The sequence below is a fragment of the Schistocerca nitens genome, chromosome 6 (genome assembly GCF_023898315.1).
Source record: "Schistocerca nitens isolate TAMUIC-IGC-003100 chromosome 6, iqSchNite1.1, whole genome shotgun sequence".
NCBI lineage: Eukaryota > Metazoa > Arthropoda > Insecta > Orthoptera > Acrididae > Schistocerca > Schistocerca nitens.
In genome coordinates this window covers 170,316,949-170,330,761 of record NC_064619.1, presented here as the reverse complement: position 1 = coordinate 170,330,761, position 13,813 = coordinate 170,316,949, and the positions used below count along the sequence as shown (strand labels likewise).

Sequence of the window (13,813 nt, the reverse complement as noted above, 5' to 3'; positions counted from 1 at the left end):
TCTACTGTACTTAGTCTGTAATCTTCGGTAATCTGGGAGGGAATATCTGTGCAAACTTGTGTCTTGTGTAACAGTGGTTTAGAATGGCCGCTGTTAAAAACACACAATATTCGTTTTCTGCGGACGAAAAAACTTGAAAAGCACTTACTTTCACCGTGGAAAGTGTAGTTAATGGAACGATCGTTATGGGTGACTGAGGCGTGACAACAGTAGTGCCGCATGTTTGGGACAGAAAAATGTGAGGCCCGTGTCAGGAGAGCCGTAGGCGACTATCTGCACTCAATGACGAACTTGCAGAAATGATGAGGGAAGCACTTAGAGGGAACAGGTGATTTACACTCATCGAGTTATCGGACCATTTAGACATCCACCTACATGAGCAAGAAATGCTATAGGGCGACAGGAAGCTATAATCTGCCTCTATAGAGAAAGAAAAATAGAAAAAAATTAAACAAGTGCAGTGTTCGTCATATCTTTAAATTTAAGGTGAAAGGATTCCTTACGCTAGAGTATTAATTTTTTACAGCGGTTGTTCTAATAATTTATTTTAGGTTAATATCGAACATATCTACTACCATGAAATCTCTTGTTTAACGTAAGTTTTTCGTCATTTGAAACATAAATCATTTTGGATCATCTATAGTTCGCACTATAACGCTATAATAGCTCGAATAGAACAGTCATTTGATCTGCTGTATGTAGTATGATGATTATGGTCTTATTTTGTGACGTGTTTGCAATTCAAAAAATGGTTCAAATGGCTCTGAGCACTATGGGACTCAACTGCTGAGGTCATTAGTCCCCTAGAACTTAGAACTAGTTAAACCTAACTAACCTAAGGACATCACAAACATCCATGCCCGAGGCAGGATTCGAACCTGCGACCGTAGCGGTCTTGCGGTTCCAGACTGCAGCGCCTTTAACCGCACGGCCACTTCGGCCGGCGTGTTTGCAATTAATCGTACCCCTCTCATGTCTATCATCATATTACTAAGGTATTATTGGTCTCCTTAGTCCTTTTCTTCTTAGCTTGCGTCTGACACCCTATGCTCTTTCTGCTCCTGAACTTGTTACGTTGTGTGTACGCTTTACCCTTCGAGTCCAAACCCAGAAACTACTGGTATCATCTGGACGCAAGCTATCACGCTTTTGGAGTCCCCTTCTTGCTGACCAGTATTGGTTGACTGTAATCTTGTCTTAGTGCTATGGATTGCAGTTCGCAACTCAGCTATCTCTTTCTTGGCAACTGCTAAATCACCTCGAGGTTTGGAGGTTAGTTGCTACTTTTAACATTATGAGCAGTGCTATTGACAGTCAGTGTGACTCCAAAAATGAACAGTGCTGTTTTTCGTGCTTGAAAGTTGAGCAAAAAATGTCCTTCATGAAAAAAGTAGGAATTCATTGTACTGGTTTTCATACCTGGAATAGATTCCACATAAATATTTACTGAAACTAATAAATTTTCCATGAATTATACTTATCACGAGATGAGAAAAGTTTTAACTCTTGCAACCAGAGATGCTCGGGCAACAAAAATTCTTTACTTATTCACTTACGACAAGAACATCAGTAACATCGTCTTAGTGTGCCAATCGGCTTATATTTGCTATATTATGATAGGTGTCACTACTAGCGGCGTTGTTTTTGTGCATTTGAGTGCCTCGGACCGTCAGTTTTCGACTGTAGAATACTGTGGACCCGAATAATTTTTTTCAAGTTCTTAGACGCGATTACTTAAATATTTGTGGTAGAGTATCAGTTACAACGTTTTCAGGTATTGGTTAAAGTTGGTTTGTAGATTTCTAAACCCTTTAGTGACATTTCTTTCTTACCTATATAGATCTTTCATGTCCATATAAAAGCAACGGATTAGTGCAATAACAGAAAGCTAGTTGTGGAATGCTTCGTATAAAAGCACAGATCACTCATTCAAGACCATCCCGAGGGTGCCCTGGATTTTTCCACCATCAGCTTTAATGAAATGTCTAGTTCGTGATTATATTACACTTTAGTCTAGTACTGATATACATAAGGCGAATTTGGCACGGAAGTCTGCCCTTGTTCTGTTCCCTGACTTGCCGTCCGGTGCCCGACCAAGGCACGCAGTGTCACTTCCTGTATGGTAACGGTCTCAGTGCCGCGGTTGAGCCAGGGAAGGTTATGCGTCTTTGTGAACCGGGACAGTGCAGACATTGCGTTATAGTATTCGAAAGAAGCCGAACTCAGTTTCTGTATCAGTATCATGTTTTTAATTCTAACGGCTTCCACATGCCTCTTGAAGAGAATGTTTCAATGGTTCCTTTCCTAAGGCCACGATTAGTTCTTCTAACCTTTCTCGCCTGACTACATTAGTGATACGAATCACCGAAAATAAATATAATTCGCCTTCTATAAAGAACACACTGGTCGTTTTCGAGCACTGTACACAGTTCAGAATTGGTATCAGGTGGTCGCTGTTGACGTTAAGTCATGGCAGTGAAGAGGTATGTGGTAGTGGTTGCGTAGGATCTGTCCAGTAAGATGAGTGGACGTGGAGACCTGTGAGAATAGCAAAAAGGAGCTACCGTCTTTGGACGTCCCCACGACCACACCGTGAAATAACTTGCCCCACTTGTCGATGTATCTACACTGTCTGTCCAACGTATTTGCGGGGTATGGTGTAAGAGACGCAGCCATGTAGATGGCGTAAGAACAATTATCGCAAAAAAGATCGAAGCGGATAGGGACCGGAGACAAGTTTCTTGCTTTGTCAATGACAATCGGTTTCAAACCCGACAAGAATTCCTGCTGTCACTAAGCGCAGGTCTATCTGAACCAGTTTCCGTGCGAAAACTGCGAAGGAAACTGTACGCAATGGACAATATGAGTCGGGTACCTCCCAAAAGAGCGTTGCTCACAGTGGTACAAAAACTGCACGTTTTCAGTGGGTTCGATAATAGATGTTAACAAATTTATCTTCTTCAGAAACGCCTTCTTGCTATTGCAAGTAAGCCTTTTATGTCTTCTCTTATTTTGCTCCCCAAATAGCAGAACTCGCCTACTACTTTCAGTATGTAACTTCCTGATTTAATTACCTCTGCGGCACCTGATTTTATTCGACTACATTCCTTACTCTGGCATTACTTTCGTCGATGCTTGTCTTATAATCTTCTTTCACGGCACTGCTCGTTGCATTCAACCGCTCTTCCATGTCGTTTGCCATCTCTGATCAATTTTCAAAGTCATCGGCAAACCCTAAATTTGTATTTCTGCTCCTTGGACTTTAACTTCTATTCCATATATCTCTTTGGTTTCCTTTACTGCTTGTTCAACGTAAAGATTGAATGCCATGGGGAATAAGCTACTATCTCGTCTAACTCCCTTTTCAACCAACTTTTTTCCTTTATTTTCCTTCGACTTTTATAGCTACCTTTAGGTTTCTGTAAAAGTTGTAGGTGGGATTCGCTCTCTCTGTTATGTTCACAACATAAATGAATTAACGCTGACACGAGTTACGGAAGTACACTACTGGCCATTAAAATTGCTACACCAAGAAGAAATGCAGATGATAAACGGGCATTCATTGGACAAATATATTATACTAGAACTTGACATGTGATTACATTTTCACGCAATTTGGGTGCATAGTTCCTGAGAAATCAGTACCCAGAACAACCACCTCTGGCCGTAATAACGGCCTTGATTCGTCTGGGCATTGGGTCAAACAGAGCTTGGATGGCGCGTACAGGTACAGCTGCCCATGGAGCTTCAACACGATACCACAGTTCATCGAGAGTAGTGACTGCCGTATTGTGACGAGCTAGTTGCTCGGCTACTATTGACCAGACGTTTACAATTGGTGGGAGATCTGGAGAATGTGCGGGCCAGGGCAGCAGTCGAACATTTCCTGTATCCATAAAGGCTCGTACAGGACCTGCAACACGCGGTCGTGCATTATCCTGCTGAAATGTGGGGTTTCGCAGGGATCGAATTAAGGGTAGAGCCACGGGTCGTAACACATCTGAAATGCAACGTCCACTGTTCAAAGTGCCGTCAATGCGAAAATGAAGTGACCGAGACGTGTAAACAATGGCACCCCATACCATCACGCCGGGTGATACGCCAGTGTGGCGATGACGAATACACGCTTCCAATGTGCGTTCACCGCGATGTCGCCAAACACTGATGCGACCATCATGATACTGTAAACAGATTCATCCGAAAAAATGACGTTTTGCCATTCGTGCACCCAAGTTCGTCGTTGAGTACCCCATCGTAGGCGCTCCTGTCTGTGATGCAGCATCAAGGGTAACCGCAGCCATGGTCTCCGAGCTGATAGTCCATGCTGCTGCAACCGTCGTCGAACTGTTCGTGCAGATGGTTGTTGTCTTGCAAACGTCCCCATCTGTTGACTCAGGGATCGAGACGTGGCAGCACGATCCGTTACATCCATGCAGATAAGATGCCTGTCATCTCGACTGCTAGTGATACGAGGCCGTTGGGATCCATCACGGCGTTCCGTATTACCCTCCTGAACTCACCGATTCGATATTCTGCTAACAGTCATTGGATCTCGACCAACGCGAGCATCAATGTCGCGATAGGATAAACCGCAATCGCGATGGGCTACAATCCGACGTTTATCAAAGTCGGAAACGTGATGGTACGCATTTCTCCTCCTTACAGGAGGCATCACAACAACGTTTCACCAGGCAACGCCGGTCAACTGCTGTTTGTGTATGAGAAATCGGTTGGAAACTTTCCTAATGTCAACACGTTGTAGGTGTCGCCACCGGCGCCAACCTTGTGTGAATCCTCTGAAAAGTTAATGATTTGCATATCACAGCATCTTCTTGCTGTCGGTTAAATTTCGCGTCTGTAGCACGTCATCTTCGTGGTGTAGCAATTTTAATGCCCAGTAGTGTATCATGCTGTTGGGGTTGGAAGAATATTTTGTTTCGTCTACATCGAGGCCGCTGTAAATGAAAAGCTGACGTAGTTGGCCAGGAAATCGAGTGCAGATAATTTTGGGGTGATTATTCCTGTTTAGTCTGAAGCAAAGTAAGAAAACCGATGTAGAGCTAAATGTAAGTGTTCAAACGGGGACTAGAACACCGTTTATTACTGCATTACCTCATTCTACTACTGTAGCGAATACCTTGCTGAAGGCTGTGGCAGAACAGAAAGCGAGCGCCCGAGGCGATCAGGAGCTGCCCGGCTGGGTAGGCAATCTTTCGAGGACACGAAGGTCGGCGCAGCGTCCTGGACGTCCCGGCGGTAGAAAGTGGCCGAGGGAGGAGTCCAGTCCTTCCACATGGAGCGCACACGCGCTCACGCACGCGGCACGCACCGCTGACACACATGCGTGCAGGATCGCGGCCGGTCCTTGTCTGGCGGCCTTCCGGCACCTGGAGACGTCGAACTCCCGACGCCGTTTCACAATCAGCTGCCAAGGACTCCCGCACGAGTCTCGGCCGTAGAATGCCACAACCCTTTTTCGATATGGACTGACACAGTTTAACACAGTAATAACTTACTGAGCAAGCAGTAAAGGAAACGAAAGAAAAGTTCGGAGTAGGTATTAAAATCGATGAAGAAGAAATAAAAACTTTGAGGTTCGCCGATGACATTGTAATTCTGTCAGAGACAGCAAAGGACTTGGAAGAGCAGTTGAACGGAATGGACAGTGTCTTGAAAGGAGGGTATAAGATGAACATCAACAAAAGTGAAAGAAGGATAATGGAACGTAGTCGAATTAAGTCGGGTGATACTGCGGGAATTAGCTTAGGAAATGAGACACTTAAAGTAGTAAAGGAGTTTTGCTATTTGGGGAGCAAAATAACTGATGATGGTCGAAGTAGAGAGGATATAAAATGTAGACTGGAAATGGCAAGGAAAGCGTTTCTGAAGAAGATAAATTTGTTAACATCGAGTATTGATTTAAGTCCCGGGTTCGATTCCCGGCGGGGTCAGGGATTTTCTCTGCCACGTGATGGCTGGGTGTTGTGTGATGTCCTTAGGTTAGTTAGGTTTAAGTAGTTCTAAGTTCAAGGGGACTGATGACCATAGATGTTAAGTCCTATAGTGCTCAGAGCCATTTGAACCATTTTTTTATTGATTTAAGTGTCAGGAAGTCGAATCTGAAAGTATTTGTATGGAGTGTAGCCATGTATGGAAGCGAAACATGGACGATAAATAGTTTAGACAAGAAGAGAATAGCAGCTTTCGAAATGTGGTGCTACAGAAGAATGCTGAAGATTAGATGGCAAGATCACATAACTAATGAGGAGGTATTGAATAGAATTGGGGAGAAGAGGAGTTTGTGGCACAACTTGACTAGAAGAAGGGATCGGTTGGTTGGACACGCTCTGAGGCATCAAGGGATCACCAATTTAGTACTGGAGGGCAGCATGGAGGGTAAAAATTGTAGGGGGACTCTAAGAGATGAATACACTATGCAGATTCAGAAGGATGTAGGCTGCAGTAGGTACTGGGAGATGAAGAGGCTTGCACAGGATAGAGTAGCATGGAGTGCTGCATCAAACCAGTCTCAAGACTGAAGACCACAACAACTTACAGTAGCTTAATTTGTCTGATGTGATAGAAGAAGAAACAAGAGTCGATTTAGAGGATATGGGGGATCCAGTATTAGAATCTGAATTTAAGAGAGCGTTGGAAGACTTAAGATCAAATGAGGAAGAAGGGATAGATAAAATTCCATCAGAATTTCTAAAATCATTGGGGGAAGTGGCAACAAAACGACTATTCCCGTTGGTGTGAAGAATGTACGAGTCAGGCGAAATACCATCTAACTTTCAGAAAAATATCACCCACATAATTCGGAAGACTGTAAGAGCTGACAAATGCGAGAATTATTGTACAAGTAGCTTAAGAGCTCAAGCATCCAAATTGCTGACAAGGATAATATACAGAAGAATGGAAAAGAAAATGGAGGATGTATTAGATGACAACCAGTCTGGATTTAGGAAAGATAAAGGCACCAGAGAGGCAATTCTGACGTTGTGTTGATAATGGAAGCAAGACTAAAGAAAAATCAAGACACGTTCATAGGATTTGTCTATCTGGAAAAAACGAGCGACAATGTGAAATGGTGCCAGATTGTAGAAATTATGAGAAAAATAGGGGTAAGCTGTGAGGAGAGACGGGTAATACACTATATATAGAAGAGCCAAGAGGGAATAATTAGAGTGGACGACCAAGAACGAAGTGCTCGGATTAAAAAGAGTGTAGGACAGAGATGTAGTCTTTCGTCCCTCATGTTCAATCTGTACATTGAAGAAGCAATGATGGAAACAAAAGAAAGATTTAAGAATGGAATTAAAATTCAGGATGAAAGGATATCAGTGATACGATTTGCTGATGACGTTGCTATCCTTAGTGAAAGTGAGCAAGAATTACATGATTTCCTGAAGGGAATTAACAGTATAATGAGTAAGGAATATGGATTGAGAATAAATCGAAGAAAGACGAAACTAATGAGAAGTAGCACAAGTGAGAACAGTAAGAAACTTAACAACAGGAATTCTGCTACCTAGCTAGCAAAATAACCAGCAATGGACGCAGCAACTTGGGCATGAAAAGCAGACTAGCACTTGCAAAAAGGGCATTCCTGAGGGCATTCCTGATCAAGAGAAGTCTGCTAGTATCGAACATAAGCCTTAATTTGCGACAGAAATTTCCGAGAATATACGTATGGAGCACAGGATTGTGTGGCTATGAAACATGGACTGTGCGAAAACCGGAACAGAAGAGAATCGAATCATTTGAAATGTGCTGTTACAGACGAATGTTGAAAATTAGTAGACTGATAAGATAAGGAATGAGAATGTTATGCGCAGAATCGCAGAGGTCATCCAAATGAGTGCTAAAGGAAACTCGTTACACTTCGGTTACACGATAAATCAGTCTCCTTTAAAAGCTGTAAATTCAATTAAATACCTCCGTATTATAATTACGAACAACTTAAATAGGAAGGAACACACAGAAAATGTTGTGAGGAAGGCTACCCAGATACTGCGGTTTGTCAGGACACTTAGAAAATGTAACAGACCTACTAAGGAGACTGCCTACACTATGCTTGTCCTTCCTCTTTTAGAATACAGCTGCGCGGTGTGGAATCCTTACCAAATAGGACAGACGGAGTACATCGAAAAGTTCAGAGAAAGGCAGCACGTTTTGTATTATCGCGATATGTGGGAGAGGGTGTCACAGAAACGATACAGGATTTGGGCTGGACATAATTAAAAGAAAGGCGTTCTTCGTTGCGACGGAATCTTCTCACGAAATTCCAATCACTAACTTTCTCCTCCGAATGCGAAAATATTTTGTTGACACCGATCTATAAGGAGAGGAACGATCACCACGATAAAATAAGGGAAATCAGAGCTCGTACGGAAAGATACAGGTGTTCATTCTTTCCGCGAGCTATATGAGATAGGAATAATAGAGAATTGTCAAGGTGGTTCAATGACCCCTCTGCCAGGCACTTAAATGTGATTTCCAGAGTATCCATGTAGATGTAGATGTAGGAATGGAACATGTGGAAACACTGACAAGGAAGGAGAGGATGGTAGGACATCTGTCGAGACATCAGGGAATGACTTCCATGGTACTAGAAGGAGCTGTAGAGGGCAGAAACTGTAGATGAAGACAGAGATTGGAATACATCCAGCAAATAACTGAGGACTCAGGTTGCAAGTGCTACTCTGAGATGAAGAGGTTGGCACAGGAGAGGAATTCGTGGCGGTATGCATCAAACCAGTCAGAAGAGTGTTCATTGAAAACAAAATTGTAATCTTTGTTTATCTTTCGTAATAAAATTTTTTTTATTGATGTCACCTAAAGAGCGAAATACATCTTAGTTAACCACAAGTCTGCCCACGGAGACGTAAATCGAAAATTGTGTAACACATGCCTGCGAGTGGATCACCATTGTTTTTAGACAAGTTGGACCGTCCGCGTCGATACACCAACAAATCGGGAAACATTCACTGTGTGGTCACGGTAGCGCCCAAGCTCGACAGATTCTTTCTGCAACGCCTCCACGTCGACCCATCATACGGCGGAGATTCCTTACAAACGAGTGGCTCACACATACCACTTCGCTGCTGTGACTTAACGTCAGTCCCTGTGAGTTGCATTACTTTACCACGTTGCTCAAAAATGTTCAAATGTGTGTGAGATCTTATGGGACTTAACTGCTAAGGTCATCAGTCCCTAAGCTTACAGAATACTTAACCTAAATTATAGAACAGCGACTGAAAATTTCCCGTGTTTGTCGCTTTGTTCTAATAGTGTAGTTATCATTCGTAAAGTGATCATGATGCTACATGCCTTGTATTTAACATGTTACAATTTTCCGACAATCGTGTAAGGTACAACCATTTTCCATTTGTGTGTTAATGTTACATCACTATCCTTGTAAATGTAACAGAAGAAATTTATTTTCTTGAAAGTTTTTTGTTATCTTCGTCGCGCCACTTATTGTAACCACGTCTTGAATATAACGTTCAGGTCTAACACCTTTGAACATGTTATGTGCCACGTGCAGTATATAACGTTTTTATACAGTCACATCTACATGAAACGTCATGAAACGTTTCAAGATTGACAGTTTGTCTCGCCATATCCGTAAAGTAATGCCTTAAACGCACAGTTGTTAATTTGTAAGTTTCAGTGGAGTAATGTCATTGTTTCTTTCTACAACGTCGACTGACTTATTGTGGATGAGTTGTCGTGCAGGAGTTCATAAAATATGCAAACATGACGTAGTATTGCTGAAAAGAACAACTTCAATCGCTGGTTCATTGAAACACTATTGTATATTCGTTGTGAAACAGTAAACAGGGATTTTCACGCGAACAGTATTGATTGGAATGTCACATACGATTCAAATTACTGTTACAAAAATAAAATACTCCACCTTGAACTGATAAAGATGTAACAAACATACCTGAAATATATAAAAATCAGCTTTTCAGGAGAAACGCATAGGGCCACGTCAAACAGAACTGCCTTACCCGTCTGTGAGCCGCATTATAGCCGGGCTCGTCGACCCTGTCCTCCAGTGTGACATTGCAGTACTGCCGTACCGCTGATTCATTCTCTGGCTAATTCATCACTTGACGGTAGCTCCTGAGGCATTATTGGTCAGCCCACAGCTTTCCTGGACGCTAATTTCTGCATTAAAGAGCGTAGTCGTTATTCCTGCCTCGAAGATCACCTGGCTTTTCCTCACGATTAAGAGTGGACTGTGCTTGAGTCTTTTCACCAAGAAAAATCTAGTGGTGTTATAGGCCATCAAATTCAGTTGAGTCGTTTAGCAGCCAGGTACGTTGACTATACGGTCGCTGGTGCAATCAAGTAGCTCTAAACTAGTGTACTAGTGTCCAGAAGGCACAAGTATTTCTCACAGTACATTTATCTTAATGGACGAGGTTCAGTCGAAACCTATAGCCAATAACGCGAGAATATTTGAAAGAAGAAACGTATAGTTGCGCTATTCTGCAAAATTCGCTTGAGATGCAGTGTACTGATAGATATCTAAAATAACATAATGTATTCCAAATTTAAACTACTTGTAACGTCTGTGCTCTTCTGTTTTCCACGTGCAATGAAATGAAAATTAGAAAAGTCCCTGAAATTTAATAAATAGTTTATATTTGAATAATGCCACAAAGTCTTTATATTAAAGTGCGTTACGGGTAATGGATATAATGTTTTACTGTGAGAAATGAGGAATATCTTTTGCCATATCGTTGCCAGAAATACATTGTGGTAAACACTTCTGTAGGCAGTATTGCGGACTGCTTGCTAACGCATGGTCGAAGTAACGAGAAGATGACAAGATCACGATTTTTAAACTTAGAGCAGGTATTATAACAAATGTCCCAAAATATAACGAGAAGAATTTTACCGAGAATTACACCAAAACGTTTTCGTCGCTCCGAAACAACTATGAAAAAGACTAAAATTTGAATTCATCAGAGAATAATGAAACTCTCACAGCTAAATGAGTACACTGAGGCCCAATGTTTCTAGGCATTCCACATATCTCACGCAAATCTGTTGTGTCAGCTTAGAACGACCATGTTATTGGGGCATCTTTAGTTATTGCACATTCGATTAAAAAAATTCTCACCACACCATACATATTCAGGTTTGGTTTGTTCGAAACGTCACAGCGTCTTTAATCGCTCACAATTTTCACACTGAGGTGAGCTACTGTTTCAAGACGTCTCTGTTGTGGTTAAGTTAGTCTTGCCTGGTTCACTGCGAATATACTTGCAACACCTATCTCATGAAATAATGAGCTGGCGCCAGTGACAGATGACACGAGTCTCAGAGTGTAAAATTTATGATCAAAAGAAGAAAAGTCCTCAATATGAATGTATTGCACTCAAACAGGACAGCTGATCGATAATTCTCAAGAAGTTAAATTAATAACTTATCTTATAAAGAATCATTCTACAAATTAAGAAAAGTTTGCTTCTTGATGTTTGTATCCCTATCAGCACTTAAGAAATAATGCCCATTAAAAATTAACATTTATTCATACAATAAGTAAGAGTTTTTATCCCTTAACAGTCATCAGCTTACTGAAGTAATTTATTACAAAGGAGTAACAGATGAACAGCAGATGAATAGCACAGATAGAAAAGATGCATATTTTCTTTGTGTTATAAAGTGAGCTGACCCAGCAGTTAACAAATTGGACTGGTATTCTGGTGGAACAGGGTTCAACATGGCCGAGTTCGTTTTCTCCTTTACCCGTTCTGAGTTTGAGCATCGTCTTTAACAGACTGTTCGTTGGTTCGGCATTAATCCTCAACTTCATTCGTTCCTTTTGCTTCTCTCTTATGGAAGAAGCTCATCTGGAGCCTTTTCCAGTTCAAACGTTACATTAATGATAGTCTTCTGAAAAATTTTATCACATTTGTATCTACGTCGGTTCTGGTGGGCTAGTGGCAAAACGCGTAGCTGGAAGCCGGAAGGTCGGACCACGGAAGTTTTCAGTCAGCCTTTAATCTAGCCTTCATCTCTCAACGGTGTGAGAAGTCCCCAGGAATGACTCAAGGTTCGGATAACTGTAGGTTCCCTTTCACCAGAATCACTAAGGAAGATTAGGGACACGTAAGTCGCCGGAGATGTGGCCTATTGCAAGACTTGCACGCGGCAGTTGAGAGACATGAAATCTGCGTCTGCATCTCCGAAGTAATATGTTTCTTGACGATTGTTCCTCACGAGGGAACACGACGATTGACTGATGAATGGCTGAAAGAATGACAGAATTAATCATTAGTGCTTCCGTGGATCATATCTGGCAGTGACGTGTCCACTGGTTTTACCGTCTAGTTCTACAGACATAACGCGAGAATGGGAAAAGCAAGGTATAGGCGCAACTGTTGATAAGCGAGAAAGCAGCGTAATGTTATTTGTTATCATAGTAATTCATGTTGCCTAACATTTATACTCGAAACTTAGAAAGAGATTCTAAGTTACAGAGCAAGTTGTTAGAAAGAGCCCAAGAAAATGTATGCAGGTTTTTTCTGGTGACAACTTCAGCATACAACTGAAACATGGGCAGAAATTAACGAAACAATTACTGAGAATTTAAGCAGAACTTCCAGTCGTTTACGTGTTTCAAGGGGCAGCGCGTGGATTACCACAGGAGAAAATACTGTCAAAACAAATAACTAGTGTAGTTACGAGAAAGAATTAGTAATAACTTGTAAAAATTTTAGATCAAAAATTGATGAAAAATATAAAGCGAAGACTTTTTCTCAGACAGATTTCTAAGTGCGTAGGTATCAGACTATAAAACGAAGGTTCAGGATTCAGATCATCGATCTATCTCTAGAGGAAAGGAGGCGTTCTTTTCGTGAATCGCTACTGAGGAAATTTAGAGAACCAGCATTTGAGGCTGAGTGCAGTACAATTTTACTGCCGTCAACTTACATTTCGCGGAAAGACCACAAAGATAAGATAAGAGAGATTAGGGCTCGTACAGAGGCATATAGGCAGTCATTTTTCCCTCGTTCTGTTCGGGAGTGGAACAGGGAGAGAAGATGCTAGTTGTGGTACGAGGTACCCTCCGCTACGCACCGTATGGTGGATTGCGGAGTATGTATGTAGATGCAGATGTAGATGTAGATGTAGATATCCTTGAAAATTTTTGGCATCCATCTCCTCTTTCACTTCCGACCACAATTTATGTGGAAAATGGAAACCTGTGCTGAGTGTCGGTGTCCACTTTAAACTGAAGGGCTGCTATAAATAACTGGCAGGAAAGTGAAGCGTAGCATGTGCAATAGGACGATACGTAGTAAAACACTGTGGTCTTCTCACCACCCTTCAGGCTGAGAACAGCATTAGTTTTTTGGGAGAGCCAGAAACCTCGGAAGGTGCAGCCTGAGAAAGCACGTACCTGTTGTGAGGTGACGGGTTCCGGGTACGTGGCGACCCGCCGCGCGGCTGCAGGGAAGTTCTGGTGGGCGATGCGTCGCGGTCGGCGTGCCGGCGTCTTCTGAGCTGGCGGCGCGGCCGCTTCCAGGTCAGCGGGCAAGTCGGCCGGAGCCGCCGGCCGGATTCGCTTTCCGACACCTGCCGTACCGTGCTGGGAACTCCCGAACCCTCCCACCGACTCCCCGACGGCTGCCGCGTGTGCCATGCCGTCTCACAGAAGTCTCACAAAGTCACAACGCGCATAGGACGCTCAGTCAATTAGTAACACTCTGTGATGAAACCGGTACTAAGCTAAGACGACAGGACTGAAAGGTTCAAATGGTTCTAAGCACTATGGAACTTAACAGCT

At 42.5% G+C, this 13,813-nt stretch overlaps 1 protein-coding gene across 1 annotated transcript in view; it reads right to left on the bottom strand.

Annotated features, from left to right (window-relative positions):
- Window positions 1–13,513, bottom strand: part of LOC126262751 (bromodomain adjacent to zinc finger domain protein 2B) — a 77,088-nt gene extending 63,575 nt beyond the window's left edge. Inside the window, exon 1 of the mRNA XM_049959561.1 lies at window positions 13,427–13,513. The gene's annotated coding sequence lies outside the window, so the exon portion shown is untranslated. The remainder of the gene's footprint in view (window positions 1–13,426) is intronic.
- Between the last annotated feature and the right edge of the window lie 300 nt (window positions 13,514–13,813).